This window comes from Brachycentrus maculatus, unplaced genomic scaffold, assembly GCF_059751285.1.
Source record: "Brachycentrus maculatus isolate JH-2025_06_01 unplaced genomic scaffold, ASM5975128v1 h1tg000144l, whole genome shotgun sequence".
In the NCBI taxonomy this organism is placed as follows: domain Eukaryota; kingdom Metazoa; phylum Arthropoda; class Insecta; order Trichoptera; family Brachycentridae; genus Brachycentrus; species Brachycentrus maculatus.
The window spans coordinates 412501-432659 of record NW_028280897.1 but is presented as its reverse complement, the minus strand read 5'-3'; the positions used below and the strand labels follow the sequence as shown (position 1 = coordinate 432659).

General features: G+C 28.9%; 1 protein-coding gene across 2 annotated transcripts in view; it reads left to right on the top strand.

The window, feature by feature from the left end:
- The first annotated feature begins 4418 nt into the window (after nucleotides 1-4418).
- LOC148308875 (uncharacterized) overlaps nucleotides 4419-20159 on the top strand; it is a 26712-nt gene continuing 10971 nt past the window's right edge. Inside the window, exons 1-2 of one of the 2 annotated variants that reach the window (XM_088260896.1) lie at nucleotides 4452-4525; nucleotides 5510-5598. The gene's annotated coding sequence lies outside the window, so the exon portion shown is untranslated. Of the gene's footprint in view, nucleotides 4526-5509; nucleotides 5599-20159 lie in introns of both variants that reach the window. The other variant, XM_088260895.1, reaches the window with a different exon arrangement.

The following is a 20159-nucleotide window of genomic DNA, read 5'->3' as shown; positions in this document are numbered from 1 at the left end:
TTATTGACGATCTTGTCAGTAAATAGTATTCTGTTGGAATTCTGGAGGAAAACCGAATCTCGCCAGAACATTCGAAATATATCGTTTTATAATACGCGATATAAATGGTGCACTGATGCCTATACTTTGAAGTTTGACATTGTAATGAAAAGATCAGAAAAATAGATATTGTACTTATGACTCTCGCTTGTTGGAAATGAACTTTAAAGGTTCCAGAAACAGTTCGTTCACTCTTTGCATTTGTTGACCATTTTATTATTTCAGGATAAATTATGGACTATGATAAATTATCAATCATTCTGGGTCCATCCCAGTAGCTCAATGTAAAAAATAAAGAATGGAATCACATAAAACAACACATTAAGTACGATTTTGCATATGTTTACATGTAAATACTTAGAAAAAAGCGTTTTATAAAATTATTTATGTGGTGATAATTTATGGTTTTTGGATACCTTCTAACTGATAAAATTGGTGAATTCTCGGTATGGGAAAGAAAGTTATCTATATTTTTTTTCCTAATAACGTATATAAAAAAATTAACACGTTTAAAATACTAAAATTATTTTTAATATATCGACAAAAGGTTATCAATGATTATTTCCTAATTATATTATGTCCTTACATCTTATTATTGGTAGTTGAAGTATGTCAAAAAAATTGCACTGTAAATTTTCTAAACAGCGAGATAATGTTGTGTCGACGGAAGTGTCTGACCCTGTTGTAGATTAAACTTTGTTAGTGTTTGATTCTACCTTTTTTCAACCTAGAATCTTATCAAAGCTTCGTCCGAGTTGAAGGTGATGTTTAAATCACCACACATATAGTCATGTACAGTTTGTCGAGTTCTTTTCCCAACAATGCTGCAACTTAAACAGTAGACATTTTAAAATAATAACCAATCAAAATATCTTCAGCTAATATTCAGAATAAGCTCTTTTTGTGTCTATATAAGGTTAAAATCGTTAAAAACGATAAAAAATGTATTAAAAAAGAACTCCACCTACAAGACACACAAGTGGCTCTGCAAAAAAAGTTCTAATAATGTATAAATTGTGATTTAAATAAATGTATACAAATAAAAAAAAAGATTAAGGCGTCTACTGTTTCTCTATGCTACGTATTAACACAGTAAACACTGTCCAAGCGCGTGGAAAGTCTATGACGTATGCGACGGAGAGAATACAAACGTTTCTCACTCTATCCTTTCAATTGCTGGTTGAATTCGAAAGAGAACTGCTTCACCTTTCGTCTGATCCAGGCCAATTTACCTTATAAAGTTTCACTCCAATTTATTTTCATGAGCTTCCGCAGTGTAATGGTCAGCACGCTCGGCTACCGCTCTGGAGGTCCCGGATTTGATAATATAAATGATTTTTTGCTCTAATATTTATTCAATATTACCCTGGTACCTGAAGCGGAGGGCTGATCACCTTTCCTTCATGTGTTAACGATCAATAAAGCGCTGCGTTTACATGATGCAGTGCCCTATGAATTATTTGGGTGCGGATAAGAGTTTGAATTGAGGGAAGATATTTTCGTGAAAAAAATGTTTCATATTTTTTTCTTCTACTGAATATTAATGCAAATGAAGATGAGTAAGTTCTCAAACAACCTTCAGCTTTACGAAAATTGTTCACCCTACTCCATAAAGCGCCGAAGAGATGATAAAGGGTAGTTTAGTACCAACTTTTAATGAAATGTTATTAATTTCATTTGATTAGTAAAATGAGGGGATGTTCATCTACGCGAAATTACTTTGTATCGGTAACCGCTGTAATAATATCAAACGCAGTTATTAAATCAGGCAACCAATATCAAACGTTCCCATTCAGTCTTCTATGCAGTGTGTTAAAACTAACAAAAATCAATCAATTGTGATTTCGGTAAATATGTAAACAAGTAAATTTCATGAAAATTAACGTATTTATATTGACATCTCAATAAAGATAATAAAAAAATATGAAAGTCTGTCGTAAGGTTGTCAATTAAATTATAAATAAAATATGTATTTATTTTTTACCATTTGAGTATAACATTTTAACAATTAATATCGGAAGCTGCTTCCATCATTTAAAATTATCTTATCTTATATTTGAACTCGTAGATGGAAGCATCTAATCAAAACTAATCGTTAAAATATAATACTCAAGTGGTAAAAATAAATGTTTTATTTAAAATTTAATCGTCTTACCACAAAATGAATGCCGAAATAGTAAATAACATGGTCGTTAATTATTGGTAGAATGGTGAATGTTACACAGTGTATAAAGCGATTACTTAAACCAGCCAATGATAGGTCGTAAGCCCTGTAAATACCCAGGCATTATTATTCCTTTTTTGAAAAACTACTTCGTTTATACTTTTTATATAACTAACTTCGTTAAAAATATAAATTATTACGGGTTTTTAATTGACACTTAAAACAAAAACATTCAACCAAAATTCATGAAGTGATACCATGTTAATGCAGACGCCATTATTCAAATTCTTCATCTATGTTGAGACATCGTAAAACATTGGAATGGTATAAAAATAAAACGCGGAGTTACCAGCCACCGGGTTTCGTCGTTACCGATATCGTCAGGCTGGTTGAAGGGCAGACATTTTTTTGTTACATATGTACAATACAAGACAGGGGTTGAGAACCATTTTTTAATGTTTTTTCATGAAATGAATTTAAGTAACTATATAAGATGAATACATATATATTTAAAAAAAATTATAATCAATAAGACGACACAACTGTTGCGCTTACGTAATTACAATCTATATTTATATATTTCGTTAAAGTTATAAAATATGGTATTGTAATATGAATATTAAAATGAAATTTAAACAGATTTGTTTTAGTAAAAAGCTTGACAAGAAGTGAGTTTCGGGACCTTTTTCGTTAAAAAAAGTCCTGAGTAACACTATTATAATACTAGTAAAAATACCAAAAATATTGTCTGGCCTCTTACTAGCCATACTTGGCTGGTGTGATAAACTAAGAAGGACAAGCTACATTATTGCTTTTAATATTATTACTTATCGTTAATTATTATTACTCGTATAAATATATCGACCAGTTTCGAAATTATTTATTGCGATATTTGATCGATATTTCTCCTCAAGTTATGCGTAGTTTCGGCTTGTGTGTTTCTGATACAAACCTGAGACTGCGTCACCATATACTGACGCTAAGAGAGAATGACAACCCCAGGAATGACGTCACTCTCCGAACCGAGCTACCTATGTACCATATACTGATGCGGAACCCGTCAAGCAACGGGAGATGAACTAACGGCATTTGACTATATTGGATATGATCTTTTATTTGATATGATAATTTTATCAAAAATGTAATTCCTTCGTTAAAATAAAAATAATTATTAATTTTCTTTTTAGTATCATTAACATATTAAAGATATTGATAGACAGCAGGTACATAAATGCCAAAGTCATAATAATGTTTAAGTTGTCTAGATTACTACTTTTATCTTTAAAGATAAAAGTGTGTAATCTAGATGTAAAGACAAAATTTAATGTATGGAGTCCCCATCCTAGGTCAAGAAATGCCAGGTCTTCGTTTATATACGAGTACCTACCATATTGTTCCCAAAATTTTGAGTGTGAACAAATTCTTTGGAGTTATTTTTACTTATTTTGACATCAAAATAAAGGTGAAGGATAATATGGAAATTCGGGTATTTACAGAGCTTATGACCTATCATAGGGTGGTTGCCCTTCCCCATCTCTCTCCTTCTTTTTCTTCGCGATATTATTCTCGAAGAAAAAAAAAGAAGAACAAAACAAAGAAGAAACAGAAAAGTTAAACCTTTACACATGTCAGTCATAGGTGGAATTCACCATTCTACCCATGATGGACAACCACAATAATCAAATTTTTAGAACTCCTGCATATTGATATATGAATGATTTAATCTCATGACACTGCACATATGAGTTCACAAGATCCATCTATGTTGGATTGAGAAGCTTTTGTTTGGCAGAGACCCTTTTATATAGATGTATGATATGAACCATATTGTTTCACATTCTAATATAGGTACATTTTATCAACAAACTAATAACACTTTCACCATATTGATATGTATGACCAACTCACTTAAAAATGCATTCTGAAACGTCATGTTATGCTCGTTATACATTGTACGCAGAAATGTACATACAGTGTTTTAAGCGATTAAATTTGTTATTGTGCGCTATTGTTCTTGATACATTTTTGCAAGTATGGTGCGTGTAAAAAAGGATTGATACCTTAGTGATAAATTTATGGTTATGTATTATTGATCTGAGCTTTTTTTACAAACTTCCAAGTCTCATCTTCGGTTTTTCAAAATGGATTCGCGACTAACATATATGTAATCTGCAAGTATGATATTATTTTATCGTTATTAGAATAACCTTCCATGCGCGGTCATGTGTGATAATATGATGTGGACGTGCCCGTCTCTGCAGTTAGTGATTGGGACGTTTGGCTATCATACATAGTTTCTCGTGTTTGTCGCTGTTGCAAAACGTATGTGTTTTTCTAAAATTATTTTTTACCAAATGGGCATAACTGAATACCTTGCTTTCATGAAATCAGCCATCAGGCTCTATACAAAACTGCATCTTGATATCATGAAAATGAAAGTCTTACTCTTTATTTTACATCAATAATACATGAAGAAAATAGGAGATCGTTGATATTTATCAGATGAGTACTCTTGAATGTTATTAAATTTCTTTAAGAAATTATCATTAATTTGTGATTTCCTACTCTTATTTTAATTTTTGATTTTTTTAAATTATATTTTTTACTTTTCTACATTAACTTGATTTGATTAAAGCATAATAAAACTTTTTTCTCTTTATCTTGTTTTCTACACCAATTGCACCTTTTTATTATTGTTATTTTATTTTTCACTTTTATGTTTTCTCACCAATTTTTCTGGTTAAAAAAAATAATTTAACGTCATTGTGTCAAGTATGTATAAATAAATGGATGCATGAATCACGAAATGGTGGAAATTAAATGAAAATTAGCTATCATCAGCCGTGATGATATATCCTGAAATGCAAACATAAGTATCTCACTATTATATTTGTAGTATTAGATATTTAACAAAAAAAATATTATCGTCCGTTACATTATACGTTATTATGTATATATATATATATATATATATATATATATATATATATATATATATATATATATATATATATATATATATATATATATATATATATATATATATATATATATATATATATATATATATATATATATATATATATATATATATATATATATATATATATATATATATATATATATATATATATATATATATATATATATATATATATATATATATATATATATATATATATATATATATTTATATATATATATATATTGATAATAAATATTTTGATAATAAATATTTTGAGATAATCCAGATTTTGTTAACAAGTATTTGGACACACTCAAAATGTTGTAAATGTTTTGTTCTAGTTGAATAAAGTTGACGATGTCAGGAGCGGGTTGGCTTCGCCAAATATGAAATGAGGCGCTGGCAGAGTTGGCGGCAGGCGCAAACATAAGTATCTCACTATTATATTTGTAGTATTAGATATTTAACAAAAAAAATATTATCGTCCGTTACATTATACGTTATTATATATATATATATATATATATATATATATATATATATATATATATATATATATATATATATATATATATATATATATATATATATATATATATATATATATATATATATATATATATATATATATATATATATATATATATATATATATATATATATATATATATATATATATATATATATATATATATATATATATATATATATATATATATATATATATATATATATATATATATATATATATTATATGTTTTATTATATTATTTTTTGATAATAAATATTTTGAGATAATCCAGATTTTGTTAACAAGTATTTGGACACACTCAAAATGTTGTAAATGTTTTGTTCTAGTTGAATAAAGTTGACGATGTCAGGAGCGGGTTGGCTTCGCCAAATATGAAATGAGGCGCTGGCAGAGTTGGCGGCAGGCGTTTTGATCATTCGGGCGTGCGATATGAACGGGCACCAGACATTCGTCCAATATTAGCGGCCTAATGCGATTACAAAGCAATAATAGTACACACGCATCAGGATATTGGATCCGCAATGGGTTGGTGTACTGGCGCGACCGCCAAATATCCGCCTCACTGTTTTCTTGCCGGAATATCGACTGTTATTACATTTTCTACCTCGTCATAACTAAATCTCGCCAATTATTATTCGGCTCAGTTGGGTACCTACTCCGCTATCGAAGCGCGGTGGTTAGCTCGATTTCTTTTCATCACCGTATGGTTAGTAAAATATTAAGACTTTTCAAATACCGATGTGGAATATTTTCCTTAGAACTAAACTAAACTGTAGGTACCTACGACACAACTTTCTTTTAAGAATAATGTCATAATTTAGTACCATTTTATAAATCATCAATATTTTTTAAATAGAAATACAAGAGTCGTCAATGAGCTACGTTTTGATGTTTAGCCAACATATGGACTTTTTTAACATCAGCATGTTATCCTTATTGTATTATTTTCTTAAGGCAAAAGCATTTAAGGATGAGAGACAGTGGATAGAATAAATATATTTTTAAACCTTTTTCAGAGGCCATCATCAAACAGTTAACTATTACCTAGCAAGGAGAAAGAGCTGTCCCAAAACATATACTTATATATTTTTTTAATAATTATATTCACATGTCGAATACCACTATTTCTTAAAATCTATTGTTACACATGTTTCAATTTATTCTGCATCATTTTCAAATAACATATACGGTGTTTTTTTACATACCTACCAAGTTAAACTTAAATTAAAAATGTATAGATATTATCACAAAATGACTGTCAAATCTATTGAAAATAAATAAGTTCACTATAATCGCAATCTTTATTTGATTTATTGCTAATAAAAATTAAAAAAAACATGTCCATTGAAGCCAAGCTAGCGGTTCACAATGGCGTGCTGATACCGATACTAATGTACGGAGGGATGAAAGCAGAGTGAACGCTGTTTAAATGCGCTCCCTCAGGGAGATGTGTGGAAAATTATTGTATGACAGAATTAAAAATGAAGATGTAAGAAAGGAATGTAAGGCTGAACGAGGAATAATTGAAAAGATTAGGAAGAGTTCTTTACGGTGGTATGGACATGTGGAGCGAATGGATAACGAGAGAATGACTAAGAAAATATATGTAGGGAATGTGAGAGGGAAAACAGAAAGAGGACGACCGAAAAAGACTTGGCACGATCAGATCAATCAGAACCTAAAATCTGGCGTTGTGAAAAGTCTGCGTAATCGCAGAGGCCATGTATGACTGGTGTGAAGGAGGCGAGTAGTGTGTCAGGACAGAAAAGTGTGGCGTTCCATCCTCTCTGCCTACCCCTACCGGGAGACGGCGTGATGTTAGTAGTAGTTTATTTGATTTATACTTATTTATTTATCTCAAAAAAAATATAAATAATCTCAGTTTTACTTTTTTAAATTTTTAATTAATGTTTCACTCAGTAAATACCACTATTTATTAAAATCTACTGTGACACGTGTTTTGATGCATCCCGCATCATTTTCAAACACTGTATGTTTGAAAATGATGCGGAATGCATCAAAACACGTGTCATAGTAGATTTTAAGAAAGCGTGGTATATACTAAGTAAAACATTAATTAAAAATCCATAGATTTTACCACAAAGTGACTTTCGTATCAATTAATGAAATTTCTTTTTTTTATGAATACGCTTTAAATTTTAGTTTGTAATGTTTATGCTAATTATAAATAAATAAATGAAATTGACTTGAATCAAAATAGCTTCTAAGCAGAGATAGTCTATATTTGTGAACAAGTATTTAGACACACTCAAAACGTTGTAAATAAAAATGAGTCGTTAACCACTGTCATAGCGGAGTCGCGTGGATCTGAGATACAAGGTCCCAGGGCCGGAGGTAGGATGGTAGGTACTCGCCGCCCCCGCAATCCGCGCTCGCAACAATAATGGCTGAAGTCCTAATAAAAACTTGACAAATGGCATTTCATATCGTGGTCCGCATTCCTCGGCTGAAAGGGCTCGCAGCTTTGTTGGCCACAACCCCAACACAATCTCAGCCGTCGCATTGTAGTCGCTGCCGACCAAAAATATTATTATCCTCAATCCGAGACAGATTACTCTCGCCGTATTTTAATTAAAAGTGACAACATTTCATGCGTTGTAAAAATACTGTCTTTTTTATAAACTTGCGGGGAGAATTCTTGTAACGATTTTGAATAATACCTCTTCTTAAGGTCAATTATTTTCCATATGTTAAAAAACACAAATCTACTAATAATTCAGACATCCCTCAATATTTCAACATTTACGAAGAAGAATATGGAAATTTAAAATCATCATAAAATAACTGGTCTAAAAAATCAAAATTGATCAAAATTTCAAAATGATATTTTCAGGCGTCTCGTTGTATGTAAAGGAATTCGGAAAATAATATTATGTATAAATTTCTGATAACAAAAAAAAAATTTATTATTTCAACCATAAACGTCGCCGACGAAGTAACACGTAGTTTATCTTTTCAATTGAACCATAAATACAACAACTGAAATTTGGATAATGTAGTTGTTTATCATCGGTAGAGTGCCGAATGTTATACAGTGTTTAAAGTGATTACTTTAACCAGCCATTGATAGGTCATAAGCCCTGTAGATGTGCAGCCTTCTACATCCTTCTTCACCTTTATTGAGATATCTTAAAAAAACTTCATACAGTAGTAATCTTGCAATTTTATGGTTTTTGTTTTTAAATACAAATAAAATCAAGTACTCTTTATTACACGAATTTTTTAATTTACAAACAACCTTAAATTCTATGAAAGTGTTTTTTAACAATTTATTAGACACAATAAAAATATTATCTTGGAATCTTACACAATTGCACAAGTATCGCTTAAAATTGGACTAACCAGTAACCAATCAACACGTTTGACAAAAGACATGTTCAAAAAATCATATTTGAAAGAAATAAAAAAAAATATGATCATTTGTTAAATTTCACTTACGTTCTACTCTTTAAAAAAAAATCTCTTCTTTTTTCTTATGTAAAAAAAATCGTGTAAAGGTCAAAAACAATGAAAAAAAATTAAGAAATAGCCCATCAATTTAATTTGATATATGGTTAGATTAATTTTTTTAAATCTTTTTAAAAAAAATATTTCATTCGTAGATGAGGAATTAGACATTAAAAAATTGTATGAAAATATTAAGCCATACCTACTCTTTTATTTCTAGATAATGGAATTATATAAAGAATTAATGAATTAAAAATTTAATTCGTTATTAACCCTCTCCTACATACTTTTACATACACACACAAATAAATTCGTGGTATATCACACATTCTCACACACACTAAGAAAGCATTTTTAATGTGATATTCGTTTAAGACTTGAATATATGTATTGTTGATTTATTTGAGTCCTTTTCATCGTATTTGGGATTGATATTTAATCACATTTCATGCAACATATATATTTATATATATATATATATATATAAATATATATTTATATATATATATATATATATATATATATATATATGTATATATATATATATATATATATATATATATATATATATATATATATATATATGTAATAAAATACCTAGGTACCTACCTATACATTTTATTAAGTACTTACAAAAAGTACCTACATAAAACAGTTCTACCACCAGATGCCGCATGCGTCGCTCAGAAGAAAACAAAAGACTTCCGATAATATTATTAACTGTCAGAATCAGATAGATAGATAGATAGATAGATATAAAAATGATTATAAAGATAAATTAAGAATAAACTTTAATTACAAAGCAACACATTGTTTATTTTATTATTATACACCCACTTTACATATTATTTACACTTAATTTTCAAAAGGAAAATATTACCACGTTATAAAACGACAATTTTGTTAATTGGAAATGGATGATGAAACATTAGATGTATTAAAACAATTACTACAATATGTTCGGAGTGAGAGAGAAAAATTAGAAGATGATCAAAGAAAACGATTAGAAGATAATCAAAGAAGACGTGGAAATCTAAGAACTAGTGATAAAATTAAAGATAAAAGTCCATGTAAGATTTGTGAAAATTTAAATAAGGGAACTCGATATCACTCTGAAGCAACGTGCTGGTTTAAAACAAAAGAGGATGATAAGATTAATAATAAAAATGAAGATTTACAAATTACACAGAAACAGTGCTTGAAGAATGAAAATAAAAATAATGTGGAAAAAATTTCTACAAAATATAAAATAAAATATACTCCAGAAAAGAAAAATTTCGAAGCAGATTGTATGAGCAGGAATCCAGTATTAGAATCGAAGGAAAATGCAAATGAACAATTAAAAGTTGTAAATTTGGTTAAATTAGAAGATATTTTAAAAGATCAGAATAAAAATGAAGACATTCAAATAACACAGAAACAGTGCTTGAAAAATGAAAATAAAAATAAAGTAGAAAAAACTTCTACGAAAGATAAAATAAAATATACTCCAGGAAAGAAGAATTTAGAAGTAGATTGTCTAAGCAGGAATCCAGTATTAAAATCGAATGAAAATGCAGATGAACAATTAAAAGTTGTTAATTTGGTTAAATTAGAAGATATTTTAAAAGATAAGAATAAAAATGAAGACATGCAAATAACACAGAAACAGTGCTTGAAGAATGAAAATAAAAATAAAGTAGAAAAAAATACTACAAAATATGAAACAAAATATACTCCAGGAAAGAAGAATTTAGAAGTAGATTGTCTAAGCAGGAATCCAGTTTTAGAATCGAATGAAAATGCAGATGAACAATTAAAAGTTGTACATTTGGTTATATTAGAAGATACTTTAAGAGATCTGAATAAAAATGAAGGAATTCAAAAGAAAAAAACAAATGGATTGAAAAAAAACTGTGTCTACTTTAAAAGGGTCAAGAAGAAAAAAAAAATACAAAAAAAAGAAAAAAAAAGAAAGAAAGAAAAAAAAACACGAAAGAAAAAAAGAAAGAAAAAAAAATAAGGAAAAAAGATAGGAGGAAAAAAAAAAAAAAAACTTTATCATATCACTAAACTTATACCAGTCCCTTCACTACAAGAAGATGATCCGGAGGACGAGTGAAAATTTTACTATGAATTTTCATCCCCAAGGGGGGAGATGTAATAAAATACCTAGGTACCTACCTATACATTTTATTAAGTACTTACAAAAAGTACCTACATAAAACAGTTCTACCACCAGATGCCGCATGCGTCGCTCAGAAGAAAACAAAAGACTTCCGATAATATTATTAACTGTCAGAATCAGATAGATAGATAGATAGATAGATATAAAAATGATTATAAAGATAAATTAAGAATAAACTTTAATTACAAAGCAACACATTGTTTATTTTATTATTATACACCCACTTTACATATTATTTACACTTAATTTTCAAAAGGAAAATATTACCACGTTATATATATATATATAAACTGATAATATCAATATTTTTTTTTATATAAATGACTTTTGGAGTGAAACAAGCCTCGTATTTGTAATAAAAAATGTGTACAAACTCAAAATATTTTAAGCTATGTACTTGTTTATTTGATTGTGTTGGTAGATTTATTTTTATTGTGTACTTTTTTTTCATAACATCAGTAATTTTGTTATTTTAATGTTATTTTTCAAATAATAATAAAATGTTTAATTTTTTTCAAATAATCCATCATCAAAATCTTCGTGTAAGTATATGTACTCAATGAGTACATGTCCATCCCTGATGCCAAGGTATTTGTGGAAACTGGTTGGAAAAAGTGCGAATAATAAATGTGGTTAAAAATGTTTTAGTTTTATTTTATAAAATGTACCTCAAAGTATGTGCAAAAAAAAACGTATTTTTTAACAATTTATTCCAAAATATAACTTTTTTCTTGTTATTATATTATTAAAAATTAAATCGTAATTCACCCTCTTCTACGTACATTTAAATGCACACACAAAAAATAAATATATAGTACTTAACACATTCACACACACACTTCAGAAAACATTTTTATGTGCTATTTGTTTAAGACTTAAAAATATAACGTTGAATTATTTGAGTCCTTTTCATCGTATTCGGGGTTGACATTAAATCATATTTAACTCAACATAACCTCGTTTCGCCGGAGGCTCGTTAAAATTGTCAGAAAATAATTTGGCGATTAAATAAATGTGTTAGCGGTAAACAGAGTTCGGTATTAAACGGTTGCTTGCCATCTTCGCCCAGCTGATACAAATCCGGAATGCGCCATCGCCGGGGGTAGGCGTCGCTTTTTCTAAAACGGCGCGTGTAATGAATTTCGCGGTATGTGACGCGGTGGCCACAACAATCGTGGGGCATTCATTTCCCTTCAGGCGGCCCCGCCCCGCCACAGTCCACCGCTAATCTGGAATTTTATTACTAACATTACGGTGGGCCCTCCGATATCGGTATTACCGTATTGTAAAAGAGTGTATTCTTTCTAAAATTCACATCCGGCGATACGCAAATAAATATATATCGATTGCTTATCGTCGAATCAATTTATCTATGAATCAAAACAATTCAAAAAATATTGTTGAAAGTATTTCCCGAAAAATATAATTTTATGTCCAGATTTGTCATCGATCACTCAAAAGTTGATTTTTTTAAAAGGAATAACCTGCAAAGCCTCTTTTTTGGAGGCTTGTCTGCACGTAGGATAGCAAGGAAAAAGGTTAATGTAAAAATACATCACAAACACCATACCAATTGATAGTCATCAAAACCATCAACCGATTTAATCAACGACTTTCAAAGAAGTCGTTATTTAATTCGGGTTTTCAATTCGATCACCCATTGCTGATTATCACTTTAAAGTTAATGATTGTTTTTTTACATAATTTGTATTAATTAAAACTTGTAATCATAGTAATACCTGTAAAATATTGAAATATATTATTAAATCATCAAATCAGTTAAAGTAGATTTATTGAAATTAAGTTTTTAATTTATTTTTATATTAAAATATATAAAATTCAAATGTCATCATATCTCAAGTCTCGTTATTTTAAGGGCAAACATTAACATAGTTGAAGAAGAATATAGAAGTCTGGTAAAGTGATTACTATATACATGTGTTACGTTCACCATACCTATGATTGCCAACCATACTACCCTTAATTTTGGAAGTCACACATACTTAAATATTATATGAAAAATCTCATGACGTTTTTTTGGAGATCGTTTTAAAAGTTTCAAATATAATAAAACGCATTAAAAATAAATATCAAGCCACTTATTGAACTTTTTACTATGCAACATAATGTTTTAGGTAAAACCTGAATGTTTTTTCTCCATTTGAAAATATTTAGTAGGTACATTAAATAAAAAATAATAAAACAATACCTTTTCTTCGAAATGCAAAAACAACACTTTTTGCCGTGTAGCGGGTAAATATTAAGTTAAAAATATGCCACTTTAACTAGGATATAGTACATTTTCTGGACATTTCGAAAACATGCACAACTGAAAATTGACGGATTTTTGATATATTACGTTGTTGAAAGGAGTGAGCGATATGTCGCCTGTGATGTTTATTTTAAAAATATTTTCAGCAGTCACTTATAACATATGTACATACACCTTTTCGAAGTGAGTAATTTGGTTGTCAATCACTAGTATGTGATCATAAATTGAGGAAATATGGATGTTCAATAGTAGGCAGAATGGTGGACGTTACACAGTGTATAAAGTGGTCATTTAATTGAACCACTACCAGATAAAGTTAAAAAAGATACTATAACAAAAAACGTATGTAAAAAGAATACCTTTGACAAGATACCTTTAGTGGGTCTCTGCGAAAAAATAAAGTTTATATTGTTTATGAATTTCATAACGAATATATGTAATATTATTTAAATGCATTTATAATACATATAAAATTTACAAATAAATTATGTAAAAAAAGGTCGTAAACTCTGTTATTTTCCATACATTCATATTTAAAAAAGATGGATATCTGAGCATCGGCTTGGTTAAGTGATCACTTACCCATTTACCCATTATTGAACATCCATATTGCAATAATTTTTGGAAATTTGAATATATATTTTTCTGCCCTAGGCACAGAAAAACTAAGTGAGGCACATTACTTCGAATTGTTATTTGTAATTATGTTAATATGATGTGCAATCATGGGCGGAATGGTGAAGGTTACACAAGCGTATAAAGTGATCACATAACTTCTATCTTCTTTCGTATAAAAAAAGATTAGACTAGTCAATATGATTTTTGGGTCTGGGTTCTGCATGTGATATTTTGGTTACTCCTATGTTACAAATAAAGGAAAAAAACAATTTTTCCGATCAATGTTTGCTTTTGTAAGAACTAGAGCCCATTTTCGAATTTTCATGAAAAATGACTTTTTTACATATATTATTATTAAAATTTAATATTTTATTACGTTTAACAAAGTTTTTACTGACCATTAAAATATTTTCATTCAAGAATAATTATAAAAATTACCATATAAATATAAAATTACAAAAAATCAAGCTAAAAAAATAATGTTTCTAGTAGTTCTCCAATGTTTGTATGGGCTTTTACGTATTGAACCCTAAATGCAATGTGCCCTTAGTAAAGTCTTTCAAAGTCCATCACATATTTATTATAAATATATAATATGTAGGGTGAATAATCAAATATCTAACAGAATAAATAATAATGAATCGTCAATGATTTCATGTTAAAAAAAGGAAATTAATATGTAGTTGATTACATAAATATGTAGATCTGAATGAAAAATATTAAAAAAATAATAATAATAATTCGTTTTGATATTAAAATATTACAAACAATACGTAATAATGAAATGTACGAGTATATTCTCAATAAACACCTTTCTTGCGATAATAATTGAAAATATTGCTTTTCAAATTTGTTTAATTTTACTTTCCCTGAAATAGCAAACATATTTTATTTAGGAGTTTTAGAAATTTTCAGGAGTAATTATGATTGTGACAAATAACTAAAAATCGGGAGTTATTAATTATTTTTTGTACGGCGATATCAATTTTGTATAAATATTTTTATATTATAAACTGAATTGTTAAAAATAGAATCATTCTTAATAAACTAACAGTTAAAATCATCAAAAAGTAAAAATTGTTGTTATCTATATTTTTGCAACATAAACTACAAAGTTTAGTGTGAAATCGGAGATGTTTTAATATAATGTGAGCAAAATCGTCTTTTTTATTGCCGTAATATTATTAAAGGAAATTGTTGTACACGTTTACGTTTTCCATATAAATAAAATCTGAATAATTTCACCCAAGGTTATAGCGCGGATAATCCCAGGAAATCATAAAAAGTAAAGTGTCGACAGCAGCTTTTCAGTGGTGGCCGTCGGGTAGGCGTTCCGGGGCTGGCGCCGCCCAGCGCCGCGGCGCACTTCGGAGCGCCGCGGCGCCGCAGTATACCGCCGGACGCCGCCGAGTCACTTTGTCGCCTCGCTGCTTGCCAACACGACCCCCCGACAACTTTCGCCGTAACAAAAGTTTAAAGTTTATTCTGTGAAGATTTGGCGCGACTGCCACGTAAGTCACTTTCCCAAATAATTACAGTTGGAAATTAAAATATTATTTAACTAATTAATTACCTGCATTCGTATTTGCTTTTCGTTCGTAAGATCCCGGGTTCGATTCTTAAGGAAGACAAAATGTTTAAATATATATAAAAATCAATATATTTTTTTAATTTATTAAATTATGCTTTTGACTATTATATGAAAAGCGGCTATCACACATTATCCTTGTATAATTAACGATCATAAAATATATATTTCACGATTCAAGCAGTTGAGTATTAGCAAAATATTTTATTAAATATAATTTTTAAATGTATGATCTTAAATTGACTTTATTTATTATTTATTATTTTTAAAAATCGTTTCCCATTTGTCAACTTAGTTTTTTTGTCATCCTAGTCCAACCTTAGGCAAATGGACAGCAGCTGTCAACGACTTTAAAAATATTTTGTTAAGGGTAACAATAACCACCCACTTAATATTATAACTATATAAATTAACTTTAAATTAACTTAACAACGATATTCCAAAGGATTATTCTAAACTTTTGGCTAACTTAACTTACTAACTCCTCCATTAATGCTTAAGTTCCAAGACTTAATATTAATTACGATTTCAATTTTCAATGTAATATATTTGTCATTCATCGCGTTTTTTAATTTGTTTTTACACAACATCTTCTTATTATTATTTTATGTGATTTACTTTCATTGTTAAATTTATATTGTCATCATTACAAAATATGGCAAGCTTCAGGGCCGTAGTTCGGAAATCCCTTCATTAAACGTAGAACCAGGGAGAAATGATAATTTTAGCTATTTTGCAGTATTGTAATGTGAGCAGTAAAATTTATATTTTTTTTAACTCTTTCAGATTTTTGTCATTCATAATGTCCCACTAGAAGAAGAAAGGTTAACATACGAAATAATCGGTTTTCAAATCAGTTAAATGGAGAATAGAAATTGTGATCGGCATATCTAAAAGGTGATTTAAATTTTCAATTTTAAAATATTATCTTAAAATTTGGCAGCGACTTAAGAAATATGTGTATTCCATCTATTTAGAGTGAGAGTGAAAATTTAACGAAAATGCGCTAAGGTATGCAAACCCTCGATTAATGGACTGATTCAGAAGAGGGGATGTCTGCAAAGACCATGATTCCGTCGTAGAATAATTTTGTTTTAATTAAAGTACTTAAACTTTTTATTTATAAAACATTTAACAACATTTGTGAAATATTTTAATTATTAATTTAATCGTCTATTTTTAATATATCTATCATATCGAATACTTTGAGAACGGAAGTAACTAGTCTTATCTGATTGAATAAACCGGGAAAGTTTAATTAAATTTGTGCGAGGGTATGAAAGGGTCTATTAATTACTTTTTTGCGAATTTTAAATAAGGTTTACATTATTTTTATACGAATTAGACTGCGAATGAATTTGCAATATATTATAATACATTATTATATTAAAACAGCGGTTCTTGAAAAACCCTTAAAATAAATAATTGAAACTCTTAAAACGGATCTTTGGTTTACACCGTTTGTAGTAAAAAATATATATGAATAATAATTACAGAGTATGGTTTTACCTTATTAGATATTCATTTATTTTTTTATTAAATTATTCTTTTTCGTTTCTTGTATTAAATATAAAAATTGATGCAATATTATTTTTGTAACTATAAAATTTTAAGTTGACGTTAGCTACATACATTTTAACCATATTATAATCACTAACGAAAACCTCAGCATCATCATGGCTCGGATTTTTGTGTCCTATTTGAATCTTTCACAAGATATACTTACAAAATAACGAGGTTTAAAACAAATATTAACATTTTACTAATGTCGACCGGTTACTATATCCCACTCAATAATTCACCGATGAATAAATGCTTATGTATCACCTTACAATTATGAGGATAAAGGGGACAGGTACAAACTCCACAGATCGTGTCTTCGCCCTTTACATTAATGATTGAACAAAACTAACCAATAATAAAATCGGCAACAACAATAACGAATTCCCAACGAAATTCCCGATATTCTGAAATTTAATATCTAGATATAATATTCAACATATGCCAGTTTTTTTTTTTTTTTTTAACTAGGAGAACTTATAGAATGATAATCAATATTCAGTACTATTAATTTGATGTTTAATATTAAATGGACAGGTAAAACGTCTTATTATAATATATTTTTTTTTAGAATTTGATTATTACCAAAAAAAATAACCGTGAATCTATAAAAACAAAGTACTAAATGACTTTTGAATAAAAATTAGATTTAAAAGGTAATAATAAAAATTTACCATAAATAATTTATATTTATTATGATTTGTCTAAACGTCTGTAATTATTTCACTCTATCCATTTTCAATGAAAATTTTACTTGGTAAATCCTACTGTTCCTCCAAATACATATATTGTGACACGCATTTTGATCAGCACCACCATCAAACACCGTAGAACGTTTATACGTAGCACCGTAGTACTAAGTAAAAATTGAATTAAAAAACCCATCCCCGATTCCTTTGTCAGTATCTGTTAATATATAGATGAGATTTCATCCCAAACTTTTCTAACCTGATTTTTTTGTAAAGTTAATTAGCATTACGGATAAAACTATTAGTCTCGAATTAATTCGTCATTACAGTTAAGTTATAATAAGATTAAAGTAAAATTATTTTAAAACAAATTTGGTTTTCAAGTTATGAAATAAAAAATCCTATAATTAGTGCTTCAAAAATCGTAAATTTTATTTTCTATTTTGAGAGCACTTACTGGCCACCATATTTCTCCTGCCTTTAATGGATCTCGTCCATCTTAACTCCTTATCTGATCTTACTTGGTATGCCTTATTATACTATCAAATTGAAGTTGTATGGAAAATTATGATTCTTTACTTTAAAGAACAAAAATGTGTTATTGTATCATGTTTAAAAGTGTTATTTTAGAAAATTTCGTATTTTATTGCTAAGGGTTCTTTATTTTCTGTCAGTTGTCAGTTGATATGTCTTGAAGTTTTTATCGATATTTATTATTTTCTGTTTCATCAAGTTTTAAAATAAATCTAAAGGCTTACAACAATATTTAATTTTTATAAAATTTCCATATTTAAATTATATGTCAGCATTTTTTGAACAAAGTATGCTGTTTTCTTTTAAGCAAGTAAATGCTGTCTATCATATATACAGAAGACTCATTTACTCTTCTTAGTGAGTGTAGATAGACCTATTGTAAAAATATATTGTAAATATATTGGATAAAACGAAAAATAGAAATTCTAAAAATAAAATTCTTACTGTTATTTATCGTTAATATCTACTTGCCAATCAAATCAAACAGTTATTAAAGTTATTAATCTCGGTCATTCACAACAGTCTGTTTTTTTATTGTTGAAAGATATTGCTTCATAGTTGTAGACAGTCATTCCATATACCTATCGTACAATAGGTTAGGTTAAATAAATAAAGTATAATAGATAGATGGATATTCACCCCTGCATGTTGGAGATTTATCTTTACCAGATTGGTAGAGATCCGATAATCCCATTTTAGCGTCTGATAATACTTGTTCCCCTTGCGACTCGCTGCGCTGTGCTCAGGTGTAATGTAACTCGACAGAATTAAATAAACTTTAAATATTATTCGTAGGATAATGTTATAATATTTTACATTGTTAATAATTTATTACACACTTTATGGTTAACTAATATTTGTTGAAATATTCTCATACAAAATAAATCAATATATTAAAAAAACTAATTAATTTACGCCGCTTCCTCGCAAGTATAGGCTGAGAGAATAGAACGCCACGCCAATCTGTCTTTCCAAACATCTTAGCCTCTTCCACATTTATGCATCTCATCATACCCGATGATGATTCCGAATCCTGACCGAACCACGCCCAAGTATTTGAAATATTTCATCATGAAAAGTTTTCCTCTGCTCCTTTTACTAACTACATTCGCATCATAAATGTATTTTCTTACTCATTCGTTCCACATGTCCAAAATCATATCAACACACCTTTCTTAGTTTTATCAGTAATGATTATCTCAGATTTACATTCTTTCCCTCTTTCAACATTCTAACATCCGTCATACATCATACCGGACATTTGTCTGAGTGATCGCATTTCGAGTGCATTCAGTCTACTTTTATCCTTCTTTTGCCAAATCCATGCTTCACGTCCTTACATTGGGATTGGAACCAGGACTGCATTGTCCTGCGAGTTTTTTTTTTAAAGATAAATTTTTGAGTTTTTTTTATTTTCACAAATATTTCAATTTCTTACTATTTCTGTGAGCCTAAGCGGCTCATAATTAGAAATAGGAATCTAATTGCGGTAGAGGGGTTCGAACCAAGAAATTATGACTTAAGAGTCCGCGACACTAACCACGGGACCACAACCCGACACAG